At 44.8% G+C, this 25,502-nt stretch overlaps 1 protein-coding gene across 1 annotated transcript in view; it reads right to left on the reverse strand.

The window, feature by feature from the left end:
- SPSB1 (splA/ryanodine receptor domain and SOCS box containing 1) overlaps positions 1-25,502 on the reverse strand; it is a 37,572-nt gene that overhangs the window by 11,895 nt on the left and 175 nt on the right. The window lies entirely within an intron of this gene.

A 25,502-nucleotide genomic window follows, 5' to 3' on the forward strand; every position in this document is an offset into this window, starting at 1 on the left:
ATTACAAGATTACATGAAGGCTCTGCAATTCCTCGATTCCTGATCCAGTTTTACTTAAAATCTATTCCAAGTCAGTTTACTGTGGCTCTATTTTCCCCCTCATAATATTTATTGGGTGTACTTCTACAGATAAGGGGACAGACCTTTATAAATACCTAGCATACTCTGGGTGCTCTACATTTAATGAATCAGACCCCTACCTTGAACATTTTCAGCCTGAAAAACAGGTCAGGAGAAGGAAAGAAAAATACATATTCTGCACATGGTGATTTACTTGCTTACAGCTTTGGAAAGCTGAACTAAAGGATCCCAGACAGTAATAATAAGTGAGACTAAGAAAGCCACTGCAGTTTTGTTAAGGTTTCCATGATTTTACTAGAAAAACATTAAGTAAACTCGGTCCATTTTCGTGGGCTGAATGTTCATCCCACAAGCCAACAGACAAAGAAGCTACGCTACTGGCAGTCTGCTGACTAACCTGCTGGCAATGGCTTACCTGGGGTCACCTTTCACATCCTTCAGACACGTGCACAACTAGTATATCATAAGCTCCCCACAAAAAGCCTTCACAGTGCTAACCACTCTTTAACGTGATCTCTAGAAGCTGCTTCAACACCAGAGGTTTTCCCCTTCCTCCCTTGGTGGTGCTGAGAAGATCACAACTCTTGATCACATAGACCTTGTGTACAAGCAAGCTAAAATCCAAGATGGATCAGCAATGCTATGAAACATCCTAACTGGGGTGGAGAGAGAAGAACATGCATGCCCCAAATAGCATTCAAACTTTATCCCCAAAGAACTAGGACACTCAATTTTCCCTGCTGTTATTTCTTTGCATCAAAAATATACCACCTTACCCGCACTGTGTATTTCTGCCTACTGCAGAAACTGGTATAGAAAGGCTGCGACACTCCACCAGCATTCTGGCTTTAGCACCCTTCCCACCCACTAAATAGTAATCAAACCTTGGGGAAAAAAAAGTAAGCTCACCTATGCTGTTGAAAAGTTTTCCAGTGCTGTCTTTAGGAGAGAGCAAGCAGCTACAGAAGAGATGACAGGAACAACTGCACTAGCAACATGGTTAGAGCTAGTTTCGGAGTGTTGCAATTTTGCTTAGATCAGGGCTGGGCAGGCAACCCTCATTGCATAGCATTGGTTTTGGCAGCACTGTCAGCCTCTCTGCTACCTTGATCTACACAGAGAAGGTTGCCACAGGGGCAACTTCCTCAGCCCCACCTACTGAAGAGCAGAAGCAGTTTGGCTCAGCAGGTTTAGCTCTTGGCAGGGCTGTGTGGCCTGCACAGAAAGTGAAACTGCAGTCACTCTGAGATCACAAGAGGTTCGGCAAGGAAGAATTAAGAAAGATGGCACGTGTCCCAGCAAACAGCAAAAAGGAAAATCCTCCAGCAGAGTAAGAGGCCCCTGACAAGTAACTGTGCTCAAGATATGCCAGGGATGGGGAGAACAAGACACTTAGTATTTAGCAATTCTTGATTTACCTAGACTACAAAGTTAACAAGCCACCTTGCTAAGCAAACAGCCTCATTCATCTACTAAGCAGACACCAAAAGCTCTGCTCTTCTGTACGTGAGGCAGCTAGCATAAGCATGCCCACCCTGAGACATAGCAGAAAAGGCTTCTGTCCAAGGAAGCCAAGAGCATGCCATCGTACAATGCTGCTAGGACTTGTAACCACTAAGAATCAGCTTGTCTGTATGAACACAGCACTCCAGCATTCCTCTCTTTGGGATGATTCAGACAGTTTCTGCAGAAGTTTTCTAGCTATTTTTACAATGTTGAAAGGCAGCGTGATGAAGGCAGCATGCCCTCTTACACCATGTATGGAGCCTCTGGTTCTCCAAAGCAAAGCACTGAAGTTACTCAGAGCAGCACATCTGAGTAAACTAAAGCCTGAAGTAACAACCACCACCACCCATCCTCAACTAACCCACTTACTAGACACCAACTTAAGCAAGTTTCCACTGTCCACCTACCCAACCAGTTCCTGTTGAGTGCAGTGCTGCACGATCTAGAAGAAGATACTACTAAGCAACAGAAGAGAGGTTACTTTTTGCAAAGTATTTGTAATGATGGAAGAAACTTGGACAAAAGGAGTTCCACGAGCTCCTGCCAGAGCTCCTATTAAGGGCTAGTTACAAATGGCAATTTTGCTTGCAGAGAAACAAAGATATTTCTTTAAATGAAAAAAGTAAACTCAGGCTGGTTTTCCTCGCAGAGGAAGTTCAGTGGATGTTTCAGAAGGGTCATTAAACTTTTTACAACTCTGTGTGAGGCAGCTCCCAGGTACCTTAGGAAGGCCAACTGCAAGTTAAAGACCAGGCGCAATGTTTCCTCAAGGCTCTTTATTATAGGTTCTCAGAGTCTAATTCCTGCCATTCACCTTCTCTGGCATTGCTATCTTTAATGGGTATTAAGTCTTAAAATGGTCAAATATTTGGAGTTAAGTTCTCCTTTTCACTCAAACCCTGTACTTGAAGTGACAGACTCTCTTCCCTAATAAGCCTTCAGAACCAGAGTGGAACATGTGTTCTTCCACAGCCTCTCCCACTTATGACTAACATGTACTCGCAGGCACAGCACTGAGATCAGCGTGCCATACCGACATAAGGGCTCTCTCCACCAGCACAGTCCATGACCTCTCATCCGTCTCACATGCCTGAGCACACTTTGTAGTTCGTTGCAGAAAAGATGGTTTCATAACAAATGACGGGCTGGAGACTTTCCTTCCTTAAAGGACAAAGGGTAGTAAAGTAACTCATCGGGACCTCTGTTCCTTGCCTCCCTCGAGAAGCAGAGGAAGCCAGACTGAGTGCTAGTAATCTGCACCCATAAAGAAGCTGGGATCAGCTTTTTAGAAGACAGTCACTGCAAGCCATTATGTTCTTGGCATGAGGCACTGTTAGTCCATCCTCCTACGATCAGTCTAGTTAGATCAGTGCTTTAAAGCAATACTTTTGTACCTCTTCCAAAACTACCTTGAGGACACTTTGTCCTCGGTATTCTGCGGACAGCAGCATTAGAAATTTATGTAGGTTAAACAATGACTACTGCTGGCTTCAGACCCCTGCATTACCAACAGAGCACAGTTTCTCCTTATCCCTTTGTCTAATCTGTCCATTTCCTTTCCACTCTTAGTCATGGTCTGTGGCCTTTACAGAGCAAAAATTGTGTTCAAGTCAGGACAATGAGACTCTGGATAGAAACAGTTCATTTACTGGTAGTGTAGCATACAGATGTTAAAAGCAGTTAAGCAATTTGCTCTGGTTTCCCAGCATGCTAGTTGTAAAACAGAAATTTACTCTGCACACATATCCCTAACATTACAGAACACTGCCGCACAGGCAGACAAGTGCCCGAACTGCAGAGCAAGGAGCATTAGATGGCATAAGAAGGGTTGCTAAGTTGACCATGAGGCCTGAGAGAAGCCATGGCAAAGTATGCACAGTGCATAGGAGCTGACAGAACAGGTCAGAAAGCCAGCAACTAAAGCTCTTCCCCCATAAGGCAGGATGGAGCCACAAGTTTACCATCCCACATTGAACTGACAGCTCTGCATCTTAGCTAAGCACTGAGAAATTTAGCCAGAGTCCCTTCTCATGTCCCACATCTGCAGCTGCAGCACTGACCTTCCTCATACCTCTCCCCTTTGCTCCTCTCTAACTTCCTGCTGGTCTAGAATATTTGTTTGTAGCCAACTGGTGAAGTGCTATTTTCCAGAAGCAACTTTAAACTCCGTATTCTAGCAAGTATTTACAGGCAGCTGTTAGAAACCTCGAAGACTGACTTGACGAACTTGGGTTCCAGGTGGAATTCAGCATCTGAATCATGCTTGGTGCCACAAAACAGATTGTCACATGCTCAGATGATGTTCAGCTCAGCTAGCAGCCTAACCATTTGCCTGTGGCTCTCAAGTTAGCAATACATACAAATTAATTGCAGACATCACTTATTTTTAATGCAGAAGTTGCAGACAGGCTATAGTGGGGACATACTGCTGATGAAGATCAGATGTGTCAAATTCAGCTTTGAGCCATAGATCTGCACTCCAGATAGATTCTTTTGGAGGAAACAGCAGAACAGCTGTGGTGTGGCAGTTTGGTCTGAGCTGAGACAGCACCTGTACATGGTGTTACAGGAGTGGGAAGATCCGCACAGTTCCCTGCTTCCTGTGAGAAAGTATAGGGAGATGTGACAGCAGGAGCACAAAAGCAATGCAGCCACTGCAGGTAGAGAGCCTGGAGGAAAACTAGTAAGTTGCTGCAATTGCTATGCCCTTATGTACAGCCCTATTCCCACTCAAAGTGCTTTGCCCACAGCCATCAGCACAGCCATTCTGGGGTGTAAGCTGTTTATAGCTGATGCACTGGTTTGAGCACCTTATGGGAGGCTACAGCACTCCAGCTACAACATGTTTCACCAGCACAGCAAGTTCTCTGCGTGCTTCAGCATGTGGATACCCATTCAGAGAACACAGCAGCACCAGATCAGATGTCTTCCAGACCCAGCAAGACATACTCCCCACACACAAGGTTCTCATCTCGCCAGTCACATTTGGCAAAGTCATAGTTTTTTAGCTCCTGGTACCATTTCCAGGCTAGATCCATCAGACAAGTGATGCTTCTCCTCATTGCTTGTGTCAGGAATCCATTTTCTGGGGATGAGGTTTGCTTGTACTGAAATTAATACTGTTTGATACAACTATGGAAGGCTGCTCCTAGGTTGCTTCAGTGCAGTCTTTGCCCTAAGAAAAAGGCAGTAGTGTCTCAGGAGAGCTTATTCCAATGAGAAAAAAAATGTAGGCTAGCATAGATACCCCAGCTGCAGAAGTCACCTGCAAAAGGCACAGACTTTTCACAGTTCTGATTTCTTTACATGCGCTCAAGAGATGGCTCTATGATCTACTTGTGGACTAAGTACTATGGGAAATAAGTCACAAAGGTAGCAGGAAGAAAGGTCACATGAAGCCTTTTTTCACCTTGTCCAGAGGTTCACCTTTCTTACACCTTTGAACCTGTCCAACCACCTTCAATTGGTTTTTCCTTATGTTATTGATACTTTGCATGTAAACAAGCACTGCTTCCAGAGGAAGCCTCACATCCCTGTAAGGTTGAACTCTATGCTTGGCACATTGCAAACACAAAACCACCCAGTTTTATAAACAAGCTGCACTTGAAAGACTAGTTCACAGGACTGAACTACCAAGTACGCTGTCTAAGAGTACCCGTCTCACAACTTCCCCGTCCTTTAGCAGCCAACTCCATGCTGCCTTTCTACTGCCACGTGTTCTTAAAATTTAAAGAACAGCGCAGTTCTTAAAAATTCTTCTATAATCAAGGATTATACTGAGGCTTCTGTTCAGATACCATATAGTATTGGCCTTAGATAAAAACTCTTTCAGAGAATGGGGCTGTCATTTTATCTGTGCAAGGAGCTTAGCAACTCCAAGACAGCCAAGTGCCAATGCAGCCAGCACAGAAGTCTCTTAAATGAGCTCACCTGCGGGACTCATAGGTTAGATGGCTACTCCGGAAGAAGTCCCAAGATTTTCCAGGGCTCTACTTAATCCATCCTCACAAAAAGTTGAGAAGAACAAGCATTTAGAAAGTCTACCTTTGAACCATGCCTTAAAACCTAAATTGCAAAATTATCAACAAAGGATGGTCCAAGTAGCATCAGGAAAATAAACGGAACAACAAAGGACCGAAGAGCCACTTGCCCTGACAAACTACAACACTAGTCTGCTTCAGCTTACCATTCAAAAGCAGCGACTAGGTTGGTCAGCTACTCTGAAGCTTTTGTTGAAAAGTGATCTGGAAATGTGGAGAAGGACAGTCCACCCTTTCACTGTAGTCACTGGCTGAACCAGAGGATGATTACCAGGTCAGGCCTTGTTCCAGTGCATTGAAAAAAAAGAAAAAATCACAGTCCAACAGTCTGTTAGTTACTGTTTTCTCTTCCTCCAGCCCTTCACATCCCACTCCCTCACACTCCTGCACCAGTGCAAGCGTAAGTGCAATCACACTGAAGATTGAGGAACCCATCCAGGATGATACTGTTCCCCAAGCTGTTTCACGACCCTGTGCTACAGACATTTGCCCCAGCTCACAAGAGAAGCCAAAGAAAGCAGCAATTATTGTGACAGTCACTACCCTCCAGAAGCCATTCAACGGGTGGAGCAGTAAACGATTCAGCATTGGTGTTTGAAAAATAAAGTCAGCACCTGGCTGAGCTGCCATGCCTGCCTAATGCTTTTCCCTCCTTCCCTCCAGCACTGGAGCCATAACATCCCAAGACAGGTTGCATTTAGAAAGGCATTTCCTCCACAATTAAGTCACCATAAATTTTAAATAGTAGATGTTTATGTTCAGAGCTATGTGCATTAAAGGGGCCCACATAATCCAGAATAAGCCACTCTTGCACAAGAACTCCTTGCTTTTAGTTACTTCCCCATTTACTAATTTGCAGCCTACACAGCCCATTGTCCATCCAAGTATCTTGATTCATTAGGTTTTTCTGATAATCAGTAGATGGGGAGGGGAGCAGTGGGTGGAAAGAATGAAGCTTGATGTTTCTACCTCCTGTCCAGAGTTTCCACCCCTGTATCAAAAGTGCTTTTTTTGCTATGACTGCAAGATGGGCCAACAAAACAAGCCATCAGGACAAAGGTTTTGGTAACAAAGCGCTGCTTTCCCCTTGAAACAGTTAACAGTTAATCACTGCAGTTTAATGCTAGCAGCAGCTGTATTAGAAGAAATCCATGTTAAGGTTCTCAGCAATCACCTACCAAAACTCCCCTTCTGTCTCCTTCCCAGGTGGCAACAAAGACACCGGCACAGCTGCATCTTGTGCTACCCTCTCCCTGTTCATGGGAGGTCAGCCTCCTGTTTTACCTAGAAGCAAATTTTTAGAAAGCCTCTGTTGTATGCTATGTGTTTGAAGGAATGGGGGAAGCAAGATGGTTGGGCTCGTCATAGGCTTAAGAGTAAGATTATGGTATCCCAATTGCTGGAAATGCTAGTTTAGAAGTCCTAGTTTTTTCCAGGATAGCTGCTGTGCTGCCTTCAGTGGGCAGAATAAGGCAGTGCACAACACCTCCATAAACAGAGAGAGCCCATCAAGAGTTGAATAAAGTCACCCAGTACACACCAAGTAATAATACCTGCGTGAGAACAGGAACTGTGCCCTTATTGTATTAGGGTCACACAGATTCGGGTATTATAGAGCAGCATTTTCTCAAATAGACAGCCTGAAAATGGGATGTACGCAGCAGATTGTGAGGATTTTGATCCTTGCTCCTAAAAGCAATACAATATACTTTGTCAGAAGACATGTAGAATCCAGCAGGATTCCTTCTCTCAGGAAAATCATTTGCAGTTTGAGCTATTTTAATATTAAGATTGCCCAGCCTCTGCCTCCTCCTTCCTCTTTTCATTTAAAGATGTCACAAGCACTGCTAACAATAAAGCAAAAATCCCCATAACAGAGCAGCTGCCAAACACCAGATTACTCAGCCTGGTGCCCTCAAATAGGTTTATTGTGTCTGAAGCTTCAGTATGTGTATCTACATCAAATACATCTATGCCAGAGGGGAAGTTGTGCAAGTGTCTGGTACTGCTCATCAGCACTATGGAAAAAGTACAGTTGAAATCTGTGCCATGTACTAGAAACAAATAATTCTTGATCCATTACAACAGTCTCTCTCTGCTCCCTCCAAGCAGAGCATTAGATTCTTACAGCACCACAAACAGAATACTGCAGAAGGCAGCACAGCCACAGGAAGATGAGGGCCTTATGGTGCAAAACTGAAGTTATGTTCCATCCTTGCCTCATGGCCACTCAGCTTGGGAAGATTCAGCACATCACTTCCTTGGATCTGCATTTCCCCCATTTAGATGAGCAGCAACAGCACTACCAACCTACTGTGTACAGCAGGAGAAAAAACTTTTTGTATGAGTAGAAGGTCAATGAAAGTGTTGCACCCTTCTGATCGTTGCATCACAGGGAGATAACGGGCAAAAGGTAAAGGTGAACAACAGGACCACAGAGGATGCTCCACAAACTGCCTGCTACCGAGGAGGAAATTCCAAGGCCCAGCACACTTGATAGCCAGCAGGACAGCATTCAGTACCTCCTCACAAAAAGCTGCTTTGTCCCTAACATTTAAGGAAGCAAAAGTTAACTTTTCTTTCTCCTCCAGTTTTACAGTTTACATTTGCATACTCACCAGCTCAGCTGGCATCCTTTTCCTCACATTCAACAATCACACTCCCACTGCCAATTTCATCTCTTTCATTCTCCCTTTTACAGTCTGCATTTAGTCACTGTGTTGACCTCTACTGTCACAGCAATCCCACTACAGTCAGGAAGATGGACATAGAAAGACTCCCATCAAACTATGCATGCTTGCTGCTATTCAAGTCTCCCCCAAAGTCTCCCCCAAAGTCTCCCCCAAAGTCTCCCCCAAAGTCTCCCCCAAAGTCTCCCCCAAAGTCTCCCCCAAAGTCTCCCCCAAAGTCTCCCCCAAAGTCTCCCCCAAAGTCTCCCCCAAAGTCTCCCCCAAAGTCTCCCCCAAAGTCTCCCCCAAAGTCTCCCCTCAGCAATACTGCAGGATAGGGGGTAGTGGTGAAGTTAAATCAGAGTTAATTTTATTTCATAGCTCACCTCTGACGGTGAGACAAGACTGGAAGAAAGCTTTTTTTATACTAATGTTTAATTAAGAAAAGTTTTGGTAGTGGTGCTGAGACTTGAACGTAGTAATTAATCTCTGCTGTGTTTCAGGGTGATTTGTAGGACAGAAATTAGTTATGGGAGTTTCTTAGACGAGCTGGGAAACACAACCAAAAACCCCAGATTCTAGGCTGGCGATGCAGGAGATGAGGCTTGTTGTCTACCAACTAAGAAAGCAGCCTACCCACTTCCAGAATTTTACTCTTCTGATATCACAGCAAGATGCCTATACAAGCTTATTTCATAGAATCATAGACTAATTCAGGCTGGAAAGGACCTCAGGAGGTCTCTAGTCCAATCTCCTCCTCAAAGTACGGTCAGACTAGGTTACTCAGAGCTTTATCTAGTTTACTCTTGTAAACCTTCAAAAATTAGAGACCGTACAACTTCTGGGCAACATATTCCAATGCCTGACAAGCCTCACGGTGACAAAACTTCTTATACTTTGGATTATGTATCTTCCTCCCTGTTCAAGTCATTCCAGTTTCTTAATCAGCCAGTTTCAGGTTGAATTTAGTGTTAATCCTCAGGTCAAATAAATCCTAAAGAATTAAATGTAGTTTAGCCTCTTGTACTAGCTGATAATGCCTTCTTTCTGGTCAGTGAATTACTCTAAGCAATACAAACACAGAATTAGTTCACGCGTCTTTTTGTCTTACCTTGCCACATAGAAAATCTCAGCATTCCTCTACAATGTTTACTCAGATCTCTTCATCCTGGGCTTGTTAAAGTGTTGAAAAAGAGGACTGAAGTTATATCCTTGTGTATAAAGACCCAGTAGATCTTTCACAGCTTAAACTATAGGTTCAGGTCTTTCCTGTCCTGAGGTCTGTGGAGACTGACAGTGTCACCGCTGAAGACAAAAACCTCACAAGAGGAGACAGTTGAGTCACTGAGGAAGTGATTTTTTTCATACTGTTTAGGAAACCATTCTGTTCACTTAGCAAAAGGATGTTTTCAGAAGACAACACCCTTGCACATGCATCCAAAGCAGGAGCTCATCACACAGTCATGACAGGTTCTTTAAATCAAGTTTAGGCTTCCTAACCTGAAAGCCTGCCAGATTCCTTCAGCGCCTCTAGCACCTGTCTATTCGTAAAAAAGCCTTCTGTGGCCTCCCTCAGTAAGTCTGGTGGTTTCAGTAGGACCAGGCAGGCATGGAAGATAACACTGCCACTTTCAAAAAAGTGTCCTTTGCAATTCATGTCCAAAAGATGGACCCATAACCTGCACATCAAATGTGCCTCTGCTGCATCAGATAGTTCTTGCAACATGCAAAATTATGACAGCAACATCTTTTCTTCCATGTCCTGACTACTAGCCAAGCCAGCCATGGCCTAAGTTTAGGAACTCTTCACTCCCCAAAGTCACCTGCTACATGAGCAATGCTATGGCTCAGCCTTAACCACCAGTTGCCCTTCCTATGAGGGCAGGCATGCTTCAGCATCCCCCTTGGAAACAATCCTCCCAATGCATGCAGCTTAGCCATATCACCCTTTAGGAAGTATTGCCACCTTACAGACACAGGGCTCATCTTTTTAAGTGGAAAAGATGAAAGCCAGAAGCTGGAAGTTCATACAAACCTCATGCTCAGTACAAGTCTTTGAAGGCAGGAAGACTAGGGAGGGCAGGGTGGACTGGGAAAAACAACACTGTCTGGCTAGAGGATACAGATTGCTTCACTACCACAATGAAGCGTCTGAAGGCTTGTGTTCTCCTCAGCTCCTTCCCCCTGCTGTGCTCCACCTTGAGCTATGTGGTTGGCACTCTTGTGATAGCATTAGCCACGCACTGCAGCTTATAATCAGCTGGAAGGAAAACAATCTGCAGGAACACTGCATCAAGCATCAATCCCTGCCACCCTCTTCCCCACATACAGCTTCACCTTGAGAAGTTCAGCTTCGTCTACACCTCCCACCCAAAAAGAACAGTCCCTGATGACGTTCCCAGGCCAGGAGGGATCTGGATGTTGACTTAGAGCCAGCGGGGCTGAGGAGCTTTCAACCCTCAGATTTGTTTCAAAGGAACACAGAATTACCTTCAAGATAAAAACAACAGTTTTATTATCAAAGGTAACTAGGTACTCTGCTTTGAAATACAATTTCTTCCCCTGCATCAAAGGGCTGTTAATTTTAGTCTTGTAGCAAAAAAGTAGACGAAATGAAAGCAGCATCTGCTTGGAAGAGATGAATGCAAGATAAAAGGTGTCTGTGACAGAAAGCTGGCAGCAGCCTTATGTTTTCTATTCAAGTTTGAACTGGGAACAACAACAACCCTTAAAACATAACAAAAGCTGTGGAAAAACCCTTTCCAAATCCAACAACATAGCCGGAAGATGCCATTTCTCTTCTCCAATTTCTGCAACAGCAAGTTGAGACGAAGAGTCCACACAAATCTGAACTTGCTATCCCGGTGTAATCAAGCACCTTGGCTTGCTCAAGTCCATTATATCCCCCCCTTCAGCTTCCAATTCCCTCTTCCCCTCCAAGTCTCCCAAGGGAAAGCACTTTCCTAGGGATCTCCCTTAGCAAGAAGGGAGCAGAGTCACACCATGGCAGAACACTTCCAGAATGTTTGGGCATAAGTGGCTTGCAATCCAGCCAGCAGAGAAAGGAAAAAAGCACTGGCATTTCTTGTCTGTCTAGTACAGTCTGTTCTTTGCAGGGAATCAAGTCAAGATCACCATGAGAGTTTGTTATAACACAGATTTTAGACATGCTCGAGTCCAGTCATGTAACAATAACAGAGGCACTAAAGTTTGTCACAGAAGTATATCAAGAGTAGGCCAACTCTGCTCTGTTTTACATGGATTTACTAGCACTTCACACATTAGGGCAAGAAATGGTAGCTTTTACAGCACCGAAAACATTAGGAAGAGCAGCCATGCTGTGATGGTCTTCGGCTGGAAACATGCCAAACAAAGTTTATGTTCTGCAATGCCACTTGCACCATCTTACCGGGGAGAAGAATATATAAGGACCTTGCTCTTGTCTGCCCCAGTACGTCTGAGACAAGTCCCTCTAAATATCTTCACTATGCAGACTCATTAGCTTTACTGACGGTCACCTTGATCTGCCATCCTGAGGTTTTGGGTGGGGAAGGACTGTTCTCTACCCTTTCCCCATGCTTTTTAGTAGCATCCAAGCTTCATCTGCTAGAGCTTGGGGCGAGCATCCAGAGAGGACCAGAAAGCTAGCACAAAAGTACAAGGTCCAAGCAGCTCACATGAAAACTAGCTATGAAACATGGATCCAATGTAAGATCTGCAGAATGTAAATGCTTTGTTGATTACCATGCACACATTTATTGTTTTACTTCAGCCCAGTATTTCTGCAGAGGAAGCATGGATCCCCATCCTTCCACGGATTAGCAATTAATATGGAAAGCTACTTCTATCTAACCTTTAAACTGTTTGAAATCAGCAAAGAGAAGCCAACAGAGTGCACTCTGCTGTCACCAGTCTCTAGAAAGATGTGTTCACCTAATTTCTGAGGCAGCTGCCAGAAGCTATGTAACTCAAACATTGGTTATATGAGCAAAAACCAAAGAAAGAGACAGATAAACATGCAACAGACTACTGCCAAGACATTTGTCAACATTCAGCGAACCACTCCATCAGTACACTCAGTAAGGTAAGGCCTCCGCATCCAGGAATACACACAAGCAACAAGCCATCTCACAGCAGCTCTCAATAAAGTGCTGAACTAGGAGGATATTCCTGGCAGACAGATTACACAAGAAACATCTCACACTGCCAGCTTTACTGGAATATACACAGCAACTCCCCAAAGCAGAGCATTCTGGGATGATGCCTCACTAGATTTCTGACTTGTCATTAGCCAAAAAAGTTTAATGACACGGTTGGACTCTGTGGTTAAATATAATTGACCTGGGACACACCATAATTAGGAAGAGAGACACTGTACATCTCGATGAAGCCTACAGCTGGGCACAGTCTCAGCATGATGCAATGTTTTGCTTTCACCATTACCTGAAAGGGTCCTTGCAAATTACTATGGTTGGTTGAGATAGGCAGGGTGACCAAAAGCTTCAGCTGGGTTCTTACATCATCCAGCAAATGGCATCACATAACACAGCACAATTTTAGAAAGCCTTTCTAGCCCGACTGCAACTAGACAAATCAGATTTGAAAGTGCAGAGCGCGCCAAAATGAAATGTATTAAAGCACATTATACAAACTGTGGCTGCAGGGATACTGCCTTCAGAGGACATCTGCACTGTAAGGTGGCCAGATCTCCAAGAGCAACTTTTTCCTGGAAATAACAGTTGTGGTAATACAGAACAAATGTTTTTGCCAAACAGCACGACCAAGACATGCACCTACAGCACTGTTCACTGTTGCTTCACTACTGGGTAGGGTCCAGAGTGGCTGGTTCAAGTGGCAAGTAGTGGAATTCGTCCCTTGGCCTTACTGGGACACACTCAGAAATGCATTCCTAAGCAACAGTTTGACTAGCTTAAGCTCTGTAAGTCAAGTGATATTTTAAGTGGCTTCCTCATCACCTCCTGTGTGCCAACATTAAGCTGCACCTCAATCATTTCATTTGAGCAGCAAAGCAAATCCGCATTATTAGGTCCAACACTGCTAATTTGCATAGTGGTAGTACCTCTCCATTGGAAAAAAAAAAAAGGGAGTATGAAGTAACAGTTCACATCAGTTGCTTCAGCACATTCAACTAGAACAACTGGTTAGGAGACTGTCATGCTCTGAACCATGCTGAGGGGATATATTACTGAAAAGACAGGATATATTAGCTGAAGAGACAGATTTGTACATGCTTTTTGATGATAAACAGCTTTAAGCGTCACCTTTTCAGATAGCATCTGAAAGCACAAAAATTTTTACTCTGGGCCACTTTAGCAATAATCGTCCGACTCACAAGATTACATCTGGGATGGAGCAGTCCATCTTTATGTCCTGCTACAAGAATATTTCTCCCAAATCATTCACTTCCAAAAAGCCTCCCGACTCAGCATCATCAACAGTTACATCAACAGGCATGACGCTGGGACGTGGAAAGACTGCAATTAGAAGTACCCATGACAACTTCAACATCAGTTTGAGGAAGGATACTGGAAGGAAAGTTTGTGTAAAGGAAATGGAATCTCCTCTTTTATGTATTAAGCATCTACCCTGTTTTCAAGGCAGAGCACCATACCAGAGATCTCAGTTTAAATTTGTGTAGGGACGCTTTTGGCTTTCTAGGCAGTTTAGGCTGACAGCAATCCAGCCTTTTGGAAAGGGCAGTGAAAAAGCGTTTAAACATTCTGTACCTGAAAAGATTTTTCCCACCAAAAAGCTTAATTTCAGATATCAGTCATAACAAAAGCCTTGCTTTTCTTGTAATTTAGGTTCAAACAATAAGCTTTCAAAAGTATTCTGCCCTCTGAAAAGTACCAAAACTGAAGAGTTTGCAGCTCTACACAAGACTTCCCTCTGCTCCCCGTAACTATGAAACAGATTGGTCTTGCATACAGAGAGTACACAGCCACATGTGATAATGAAATTTAGTGCAAAAGTCTAGTGAGCCTTGCAAAGCCAACTAACACAAAGGTTTTGACTAGCTACCAGCTAAGACAGTCTACTGCAGAGACAGCAGCTACTAGCACATGATGTTCATAAGGAAGGTTCCATAACTCCCCGAGCAGCTTTGAAATGATCTTTCCTTTACATCACAGAGGAGCACAATCTCCTGTAGGCAAGGCAAGAGATGGCCACTGCTCAATGTCTGAGGTTTATCTGGGGGCGAGAGGGATGCTAAGATGGTTTTTATCCCTTCTGTTTCCACCTTCCAAATACCCCAACACCACCACAGAAGCCCGAGTAAGCAAAGTTTGAAGAACATGCATGTTCACCATCTCTTCCTTCCCTCCCTAGGGCTTGGCTTCTCAGACTAAACTGTGGGTTTCCTCTCTAAAACAGCAAAATTCCAGTACCTGTAATTAAGCCAACAGCTTCCTGCTGTGACTATTCCAGACATTGCCATCCGAGTCCTTCCCATTAAGGTTACCCATTCAAAAACCTCTCCAATGTCAGAGACAAGAAACAGCACAATAGTCAGTGATGGGACAAGCTGATTAGATGTAAGCAAGCCTGAGCTCTCTTATCTCAGCATTAAACAGCTGCCAGTACTTTCACAGTTCAAAGGCAAGACAAAAGCTGTACAGTGAACCTACCCTCCCAACATACCACAGTCATCATAGGTCCTCGTAAGTCAACATGCCTTCTAAATAAGTGTTTAATATAAACATTTGTACAGTCACTTAATTCCTGGTGAACCAAGCTATTTGATGTGGGCCACAGAAAGCTCCCATGACATCAATGGAAAGTTTCCAATTAGGAAACCAAGTTTGAAACACATTAATAGAACTTAAAGGGGGGGGGGGGGGGGCGGGGAAGAAACCTTGTAGAAACAGTCAAAAGGTCTGCTCTTAAGAAAGATGCACTCAGTATACTTAGGAACAAGCACAAAAGATAAGCTGCCTTGCTTTTTTAGAGTTTAGTGAGTAAGAGTTGTAGAGATATGCACAGTTATGGTTAGTTACTCCTTTCAGTATCTAAGCTGCTGTCTTTTCTAAGGCTGGTCAGTCTTAGCCAAAGTTCAACTGTTTTTCAGCTGCTACTGAAGTCCCTACTCCTCCTTTAGAGGAGGCTTTGCCAAGATTTGCTGTGTACAAGCATCAATTTGAAAGCAAGAAGGCCACTGCCACCCACCATTCAATGCACCATAACCTCCCAAACATGGAATAGATGTAAACTGCCTAGAATACCTAATCTCTGGAATATCAAACAAAGCCACCACATCCAATAGTATTCTCCTCCCTTAAAAAACTCACACCAGACAAAAAAAACTTGCCTTGCAGTTTTATTTCTACAGTCAATTCATTATGCTACTACCTCTAATACTCAATGAAAATATAAACTGAAGTCACCCTAAACATCCATCCCCTACAGATAATCCCAGTGCTTTGGTGACACCATACTAGGACTTGAGAAAGCTGGGTAGAGATATTCACCTTGGATAAATGCATCTAGGCATGTATTAATCGGACTGTACAGCTTTTCTGTCAGACTTGAAAGCAAAAATGGGTTGCATTCCCCAACCTGCAAAGCCATCTCTTTCACTGCTGCCAGCCTGCCACCTGCTGGGCCACCCGCTTTGTCCCCTCAGGCCTAAGGACAAGGACTTCCATTTGACACCTATTCAACACCACAACCCTGGGTCAGACACGATTTCCATGACAAGCTTGTTTTGTGGGTGCCTCGGACATGCCAAAACAAGCTTTAAGAGTATACTGAACACTACATTAGCACAAAAACCAGCTCAACAGTAAAATCCCTGAGGAGCCTTCTGCTGTACTGTTTTGCACCTTGAAATGGAGATACCCACGACACCAAGTGTTCCTTCAAGAACAGTCTAGACTGGAGATCAGCTGGCTTTTTTTTTTTTTAATGTTTGAAGACAGCCTAATCCAAATAACATAAGAGCACATGCCTCCGAACAAGTACTGGTTACACTACCACATCCTTCCTCTTCACCTTAATGACCATAAGCTTGAAAACCATTCTCCTATCTCAAATACACAGGGGGATTTGTCAGTCTTAATATATTGTCTACAGCACACTGCTTCCCAGTGCCCACTAAGGTCTTACCTGCATCAAGAAACCTCTTCCTACTTAAAGCTCTAAGAGCCATTCAATTCTTGTTTCTTACCAGAAATAGCCAAACCAGTGACAGCCACCCTTCTCCATTTTCACACAGCCCAGCTGAGGATAAGTCGTATCTCTTATCTTGCTCTTGTATGTTCCTGGATGCATACCGAGAGCCATGCCATCCCTCTGGCCCAAAGCCCAAACCTGCTTCTGCCTACTAAGCTTAGTCAGAGGACACTGCACATGTCCCATCAGCAATGTGCAGTCAATGGAAATCCCATTTCCCCCCACCATTAACGTGCTGCCGTGGGGTTGTGCCCACAGCAGCAAGCTGAGCTGTTCCACCGGGCCCTGGCTGGGAAGGGAGCCCCAGCATGCACTTACAACCATATCCCTTGTCCTGGTTTGGGCAGCACAGGATTAATTTCTCTTTCAGTAAGGTCTCTTCTAATGCTTGGGAAAACTGCATTTTTAGAAGACTATGTCTGAATTTGTAAAAATATTTACTTTACAGCCAGCTATGGTATTTGGGTTTCAAGGTCTCAGTGTTTTTGAGCTAGCCAGGTGTGGGGACACAGCTTCCTACTGATAGAATTGGATGTGTATAACCCGTGTATATTTTGTATTGGTATCAGGATGAATATTGGTTCTTTAGTATTATTAATGTTAATTATTTAGTATTATTATATTAAATCTGTTTATATTTCAACCCTTGGGTTTCCTTAGTTTTCCCTGATCCCCCTTCTCAGGTAGGGAGGTGTCATCGGGTGATAGAATAATTGTCTAAATGACAATAAACTCTTATGGGTTCTTCAAACCTTAACACTCTACATCAAGGGACAAAGACTGAAGGTATTTCATGAGTCACAGCCAAATTCCTTTTTGGAGAAAATGTACACAGCAGAAAGTCCTTATAGAAAAAATACCACCAAGTATGTATGCAAGTACACCTAGCAGCAAAGATTTTCCTCATCCAAAACTAGTAAGCTCAGTAAAGCAGCAGATCCACTGGAGTTCCTTGTAGGCAAACATCTGGACATATCTGCCATGCAAGAGTGACACAGCATACTCTGCCAGCTTCCCCTAGTGAAACGGGGCACTGCTCTGGCTATGGAGCAAGCAGGAGGGTAGTTGCACAATCACAGCCTGCCTGCAGACGCGGGTTATTGCTCCTTCCAGGCTCTCCAGTCAGGTGTCCCCTCCCACTCAAAGTGTTGACACACAAAGCTGTGCCTCTTGCAAATCCAGTTCAGTGTCCACACACCAGGCTTTATCTGATTACTCAGATAAAGCCTCAGGATTTAATGTTATTCATGCCAAAAGTGCAGATTTGGGCCTGTGTGGGCACATACAACCTGCCCCTTCAACCATCTCACTAGAAGGCAACATCCTACAGCCACTTGACATGCCTCATACACAGAGGATCAGAAGCACATGAGGAACCCCAATAAAACAGGAAAGATTCACCTAGGGAATGTGTAGAGTGACCCTTCCAAGAAAGCCTTCAGTTCCTTCAAAAGCTGCTTCTTGCAAACACCAAGTTAAGAATGTTAAACTATTTAGCAGCTTGTTGGTCCTTGAGTAAATCACCTCAAAGTCAATTAAGACAGATATCAAGACCAAACTACAATATCCAAATTCCAGGTTGAACCTCAGCCACTGAAATGGATGCATATTGATAAACATAAGATACAAACTTTGCCCTTTCTTCTTCTCCCCATCCCAACATACAGCAAGTCAAACCCACAACCTGGCAAACCAGTAGCGTATTTTATATGCTGGTCTGTCTTCAGTCCCTGGATTTTCACCATTACCCAAGCTCACAGCTACCTGACAGCAGATTAGCTGCCTCTTCTTAACTTCTACACAGCAGCTGTGCATTGGCAAGACAGCGCGCCACATACCTAACCTTACAGCAATATCCTGCTGGAAACAGTGCCATGTGTGCAGCCCTTCTGCCCTTTTCCTCTTGGGTTGCAAACTAAGCTATGCTAGCAAGATCTAAGAGATGCAAGTGCCTGAATCAACACCAGAGTAAAGTCTGAGGCTGAAACCACTTATAACTGCCTGTCTGATCCCTGTCACAAGAGGGACACACAGCACTCCAAAAAAGCTGTGAGCTAATGGGGAGGAAGGCAATGCCCTGGCTCACAAAAAAATGAAACATGTTCATTAGATTGATTCACTCCCACCCCTAGCTCCATTTTGTTCCAGCTGGAAGTGTACAACATGCCACATGGAAAACCCCAGAACATTAGTAGTGAAACTGTGTGGGACATCAGGCAAGGAAACTAAGTGTTCAAGCCAGTAGAGCAGAACTTCGACAGCAAGCTGCAGGGTAACAACACAGCCCAGTCCGCAGCAGCTCATGCCTATCATACAACCCCAGAACAGAAAGTGCAAGCAACTACATTTCCTGCCCCACAGGAGTCAAGCCAGGTACTTTCTGGATTCACACAGTCCCCAAACCTCTTTTCAGCAGAGGCGTGAACAGGTTTCTTCTACAGCTGTTCAGCGGTGCATAGGAACTAGGAAATAAATGCTAATTTCTCCCAGTTCAGCTTAGCCCTTACCAGCTGGTCCACAAAGTTTTAGGTATTTCTTTACATGGGCACCACTTGAAACTTCAACTCCCAGGTGTACTAGTGCCCTTAGATTAGTATAGAACAAAGCAATTCCTCCCTCATTGTCCAAGTTCAAGAACATGACCAGTTTAGCCTTTAAATAGCATGGTGAGACTGTCTATCAAAGACAGACCACACGTAGAATTTCTGACAACACAGAACCAACCCCATCCATTCCACAGACCCAGTGTTCCAATTCCTCCACAGTACAGACCAAGGACAACTGATCGGAAGCATTTCAAGGGTCATTATTCTCTTCTCACTGAGAAGTAACACTTCTTTCCCTGCACACGGCTCACTAGGCTCCACCACTACAGACCAGGGATCCTGAAGCACTGTATGACAAGGAGTTAGGGTATCTAAGTAAGAACTGCACTTCAGCAAACTCCAGGACTTCCTTCAAGCCTCCAAATACTGTAGTTGGAATCCAGGCAGTTTTCACATCTCTACTTAATGTAGAGTTTAACTTCCAAAAGGCCATTCAAACCGTAAGTTATCCACAGTGAAGTTCTCAAAAGTTTAAACCAAGATTTTCTAAACATCCGAGACCAATGTAGCCTTCTCCTGTAGAGAACAGCTTGGCCTTACCCCTTGCTTGCTTTTCTTGGCTGTTTACCATCTGTGGCTCACGTTCTTTAGAACTAAGTTGTTTCTGCAATTTTTGTGCAACCGAGTGCCTTTGTACATTTATGGTGTCAAGGCCCCATCTGGGATCTCCTCAGGACAGATTCCTGACTTGATAACATACCAGCTATCCAAAGAAAGCAGTTTGAAACTAACATCTACACAGCTGCTCCGACTTACAAGCTTCATCAAATTCCCCTCCCAGGCTAAAAGAAAAAGCCCATGTTTGGTAACTCCATTCAGACATTACAACCTCCTGCCTCAAAGCTCTCAAGTCAAAAGTTGTTGCTCTCACTTTGAAATCAGGCAGATGGTGGTGGCTTTTTGTTTTTTTTTGTTTTTTGTTTTTTTGTTTTTTTTTTTTTTTTTTAAAGTAAAAAGCTTTCTCCTCCCAGGGAAAGTTTTGCAGGTTAAAAGCCTTACTATGATACAGTAGCAGCGCTGCTTCAGTTTGAAGTCTGTCTTGTCATGTTCTAGAAGAGGAAAAACTAGCATAGCCATAAGACAAGAAAATGTTAGTGGATAAGACTCTCCAGGGTTAAAGAAAAAAGATACGGCAGGGGCAGGTGGCTATTTCTCTATTAAGATCAGAAAAACATGTTAATCCAGAAACCCTTGAAGTTGAAGTTCAATGCTGCTTAAGCACAACACGTAAAACCAGAAGGGAGGATGGCAAGACATCTACCACATGAATGAAACACCAGGAAGTTGATGGCATGCTAATCCTCCCTCTCCTAGCTGCGGCACTTCCACACTGTGGACGGAAGAGACATTTCCCACGTTTTCCATGCCACTGCCAGAATCCCCTGCATCGTAAGTCTTTTCTATTCCAACTGCTTTGATGAGCCCCAGGGTAGAGCCCATTAAATAAAACCTCATATTAGTATCCATCCTTGCCAAAGGTGATCAGACAAGAAAAGCGTTAGCTTTATTTTCTCCCTTTTTAAAAACCCCAAAGCAAAATGTTGAGTGATTGAAGCAAGGCCACACATCAAGTCAGATGTACAGAAAGGATTAGCCCACAGCTGTCCCTGGCTTGCAGCCCTACGCTCATCCCTCTAAGCCACAGTCCCTGGGGCTCACACGATACTGTCACATTGCCACAAGCACCAGCTGGCCTGGAAAACTCTGGACCTTAAGCCCAACCCCAAGCATGACAACATGTGACAAAAAGAACTGTACCCAGCAGTCATGAGACAGCACCAAGCACTCATCTTACTAGCCAGCGCTTGCATCTGCTCATCCCAGTGGTCCAGGCCCAGAGCTCAAACAGAGTTAACATGCCAAGAAGTGGTTCTTCCCTCTGTACTCTTTCCGAAGAGGGGGCTCTGCAAAGGCAGCCTGCAGCACCCAGGCAGTCCATTGGGCTGGGACAGTTTAAGTTTTACTCAATTTCAGCTCAACAGTAAGACATTATTCATGGTTCAGCTGACTGTTCTGTCAGTACCCTTACTCACTGCCTTTCCATGCTTGGGGTGGACCTCAATATAGCATCCAGCTCACACTAAATCTATTTTACTAGGGAAAATCTGCTGCATTTCCTTCCCCTAGATGCTACAGAGTTGAGGCAACTTGTGCCACCCCACAGCTACAGAAGTAAGCAGCTCCTGTACTCAATTAACATCCAGAATGAACATTTCAATCACATTCACTGTATAAAAAAAGAAAACACTCTTTAGTCACACAGTGTTTCCAGAAGGGCAACTCTGGAGCATCACTAACTCCTGAGCCTCTTCAAAAGTCAAACCCATACTAGCACAGCCTGCTTCCAGAGCTCAGACAGGCTTGTTTCAAAGTCACACTGCACCTCTGTTTCAGGCATATGGTGACAGGTTGTCTACTGTCTAGCTAAGAAGTCGCTATTAGAAAGTTGCTGGCTTTTAAATCCCCCGTCATAGGATGCATTTGAAACAGACATTTTGGTTGACATGAAGAAGCCCTCATATTTCAAGGAGAAGCATCCATCCAGACTACTGCAAGGGAGGGAAGTCAAGCCTTCCTATGAAGCCATACAGGGATTCGTTAGCACTTTGGTACTTGGTCAGTCATTCCAATCACTGAACAGGAGGAATCACTGCCACCAAGAATGTCAATTCCTGCGACTAAGTCAGTGAAGAATTGACAAACACATACTTAACAACACTGGCAAGACATGTGTTTGAGTGTTTACTACAGAGTTGCAAGTTTATCAGGGAAGATAACTAGGACAAAAGTAAGTCAGTGAAAGAGCCAGACTGACAGACAGCCATTCTCTTTCTCTCAAACTTTTTCCTCGTGACATTTATGTGAAGCAGTTTGTGCAGACACAGGAGAAGCTAAGTGTTTCAGTCTGTCCTTTGGTGGAAGTATCAGGGCAGATGACATTGTTCTTGACCTCTCAGCTACGAGACAAGCAGAAGCAGACATACAAGAACATCACACAAGTTCTCCCAATGGTATGCACCAAACCAGACAGCCTGGTTTCCAGTAGCACGCTCATACCCTTCAGACAACTTGGTTTGCCCTTCTTTCCTCCCATGTGTAAAACAAGGCTGCATCTCAGTCACACTCATCACTACATTTATACATTCTATTTAATTTCTACAACTCACTGTAATTCCTCCAGGAAGGGATCCTGCCATGCAAACGAGTGAGTTTCCTTTGGTCTCCTATCATACTCCGCTGCCCAACAAGACTGCTGGATCTTACCAAGACAGATCCATTATATATTCTTTCTAGGCTTGATACTACTTCCCCCAAAGTACGATCACCTGGAAGAGAATTTCCTGATCAGTGCAACAGACCAGTTTACTTTCACCCAGGATCTTCCAAAGCATTACCTCTGAGGACAGAGAAGTACAGAGTTAAAAGGAAATCTATGAACCCCTTTCCTACTTCTTTTAAAGAGGTGGCATTGCTTTAGTGGTCCCTGAGGGAGCACAGTTAACAGTGGTACTTTTTCCCCCCCAACATGTGCTTGGAAACTGGTACTTTTAAGCTAGGTTCTCACACTCAGTAGAGTGCTCGGCCATCTCCTGTAGCACGTATCCCATCTTTGCTAAGGATAACTGCATGCACCCCACATCCTCTCCAGAAGTTATTTATTGAAGCAGTGGCAGCTGTAGCAGTTACTCACATGGATTAACTCAAGGGAAGATTTTTTTGGTTGCTCAGAGCAATATAGTAACTGGAAGTGAGTCAACACCTTCACATCAGCCCATTCTGCAATGACCACCAACAAAGCAGTCCAGTGACTGCAGCATGGTAACCTTGGTTCTCAGACACTTACTCACTTTTATTCTGCAGGCATTACACAGCTTTGTCCGGAAGCAGCTAGTGTCTAACTTGTATCTTGTACCAGCAACTGAACTCGCTATGTCACATCACATGCCTGTAGATACAAAGGAGCAGGGCAGCAGTTTCACAGCCAGCCATGTCCACCAACCTTTGGTAGAGTCAAGGTTATGGAAACTCATACCAAAACAGAGCTTGTCAGTACAATCCATGCAGGTCTAGTATGCTGTTTCTCCACTGCTATGATACTACATCACTCTACTAATACATGTACAAGCCTCCTTCCACAGGACATGAAGATAAGCACAGCCCCGCTGAGGTCATCTCATTGAGACTTGCTGCCAACACCAGTTAATCCTCACCCCCCTTGTCAACACAAGCCCTCAGTGACTCCAGACTCAGTCAGTAGGCGTATACCACAGTCCAAAATTATAGGCACAGCTTGCCCTGGGCTACCAGAGCTAGCCTACCAGATGCCAACTCTAGTGTATTCAGTGGCTCCAGCCACAAAATTTGACGGAGACACAAACCTCAGACAGTAACACAGGACACTCCCTTCCAGATCTTATATTCTTCAAAAACTACATTGTGATATGGAAGACTAATTATCAGCACAGCCTGCCCTCATTCACAAAGCCTGACACACACAGTGTCCCGATTGGCTCACTAGCTACAGATTTTTAATTCTGATAACTTCATGAATTCTTAATTAGGTCTCGCAAGACAGATTTGACAAGACAAGCCACACTTGCAGACTGCTTTCACTTTTTCTGAGGAAAGGAAACATAGGGGACGAGGGACAAAAAGGACAGAGGACAGCAACAAGCAGAGCACATTTTCCACATTCAGCATCTGGGAGCAGTGAACTGACTTCACACAAATGCAGCACACATCAGCCAGCCAGTTCCTGGAACACAAACCCACATTTCAGAAGTATCTAACATAAGTTTACAAACAAACTCCAGCCACATTATAGTGCACTTCAGTAACCTCTAAAGCAGAGGAGCGAGGCTGCAGAAGCCTGCTGCTGATGTACTGCAACAAGACCATGCCCCCCAGAGGAATACACTGCTGAGGTCCACCCCTTGTCTTCAAGGGGGGAGAAGAATAAATTGCTGGTTTACGCATCCATCATCACAACTACTGAGCGCGGTGCCAGGGCCAGTGGCCAGGCACACTGACAGAGCAGGGAGGAGACAGGCGCAGTAGCCACTGGTTGGTCAGGGAGGACGCTCCTCCACAAGCCAGTTAAATGCTTCTCAGCATCGCCCTTCACATTATAAACAGTAGCACAGCTCCATCACATTCCCAGTAGTCCCTTATCAACTCACCCAGAAATATCCTTCCTCGTAGGCTGGGATAGACGCTGTGACCCCCTCCACCCTATAGCCAGATCTCTTTTACTGCAAGCCACTGGAAACTCCACATACTTTGGTGCTGGTAATTTCGCAGTCAACTTGCACCCAGCATCTCTAAGCTGCTTACGCTACTGTGCTTTGCAACGCAGAGTCTGGTGTAGAAATCAGACATCAGAGGGGTGGGAAAAGCAAAGATTGTTTCCAGAACAAAAGGTTCATAAATTCATCCTGCATCGCTGTCACGAAAAAAAAGAGCTGATCTTTCTCCAAGGTAGCAACTCCCATTTTTACAATCATTTTGTAAACTTCCTTATCTTGAGCAACAGCTCAGACAATTCATAGGTTTCTAATCAGGCATGGCCACCACCAGCCATCAGCCACACTGACCACCCACTCCTCAGTCAGGTAATACGGAAAACAAACGGCATACTTCAGCACAAGGCTACAGCAAGATTCACCTCTTCTTGTAACAACAGTCTCGGTACTTCAGATATAGGACTATATAAGTTCCCATTGTATTAGCGCAGGTTTATGTCATAAAAAACCAGACATATTAATTAAACCTTGTGAGGTGCACGACAGAGACCACCACTGTAACCACAGACACTGAACAAACAACCTGACTTCCTTAATGAGTTGAAGATCTCTGAACTGACATTATCAGTGTTTGCTTTTCAAATCCACACGCAGATACACCAGCTGGCCCCTGGCAACCGCCCATCTCACGGCATCCCGACCACAGTCCCCGCAGCCTTCCCAATGCCGGGAGCCCATCAGGCCCCGTCGCTGGCTGGGCCAGGGGGTGCCCCGTTAGCCCTTGCACTTCGGGCCCAGCCGCCGTGATCGTGCCTGCTGACACCCTCTCCCCAGGGATGGGGCCTGCCATGCCACGGCCATCGCGAGACGGTGCCGCCCGAGCCACCCGGGGCTGTGTGAGCACCTTCCAGCTTGGCCTCACCCCGGCCTGGCGCTTGGTGTTGTTTTGGAAGCTGGCACCAATTCCGGGCAGCTTGCGGGGCCAGGCGAGGAGACCCGCTCCGCGCCTGCGGGGAACCGCGGAGGAAGGGAGGGAAGGAGGGAGGCGGAGGCCGCGGCAGCCAGCGCCCGAGGCGGGGAGCCGGGGCCGGCGGCCGCCGCCCCGGGGAAGGGCCGTCGCGGAGCCGCCCGGGCCCGCGGGCACCCGCCTCGCACCGCGCCCGC

The sequence above is a fragment of the Rissa tridactyla genome, chromosome 16, assembly GCF_028500815.1.
Source record: "Rissa tridactyla isolate bRisTri1 chromosome 16, bRisTri1.patW.cur.20221130, whole genome shotgun sequence".
Lineage (NCBI taxonomy): Eukaryota > Metazoa > Chordata > Aves > Charadriiformes > Laridae > Rissa > Rissa tridactyla.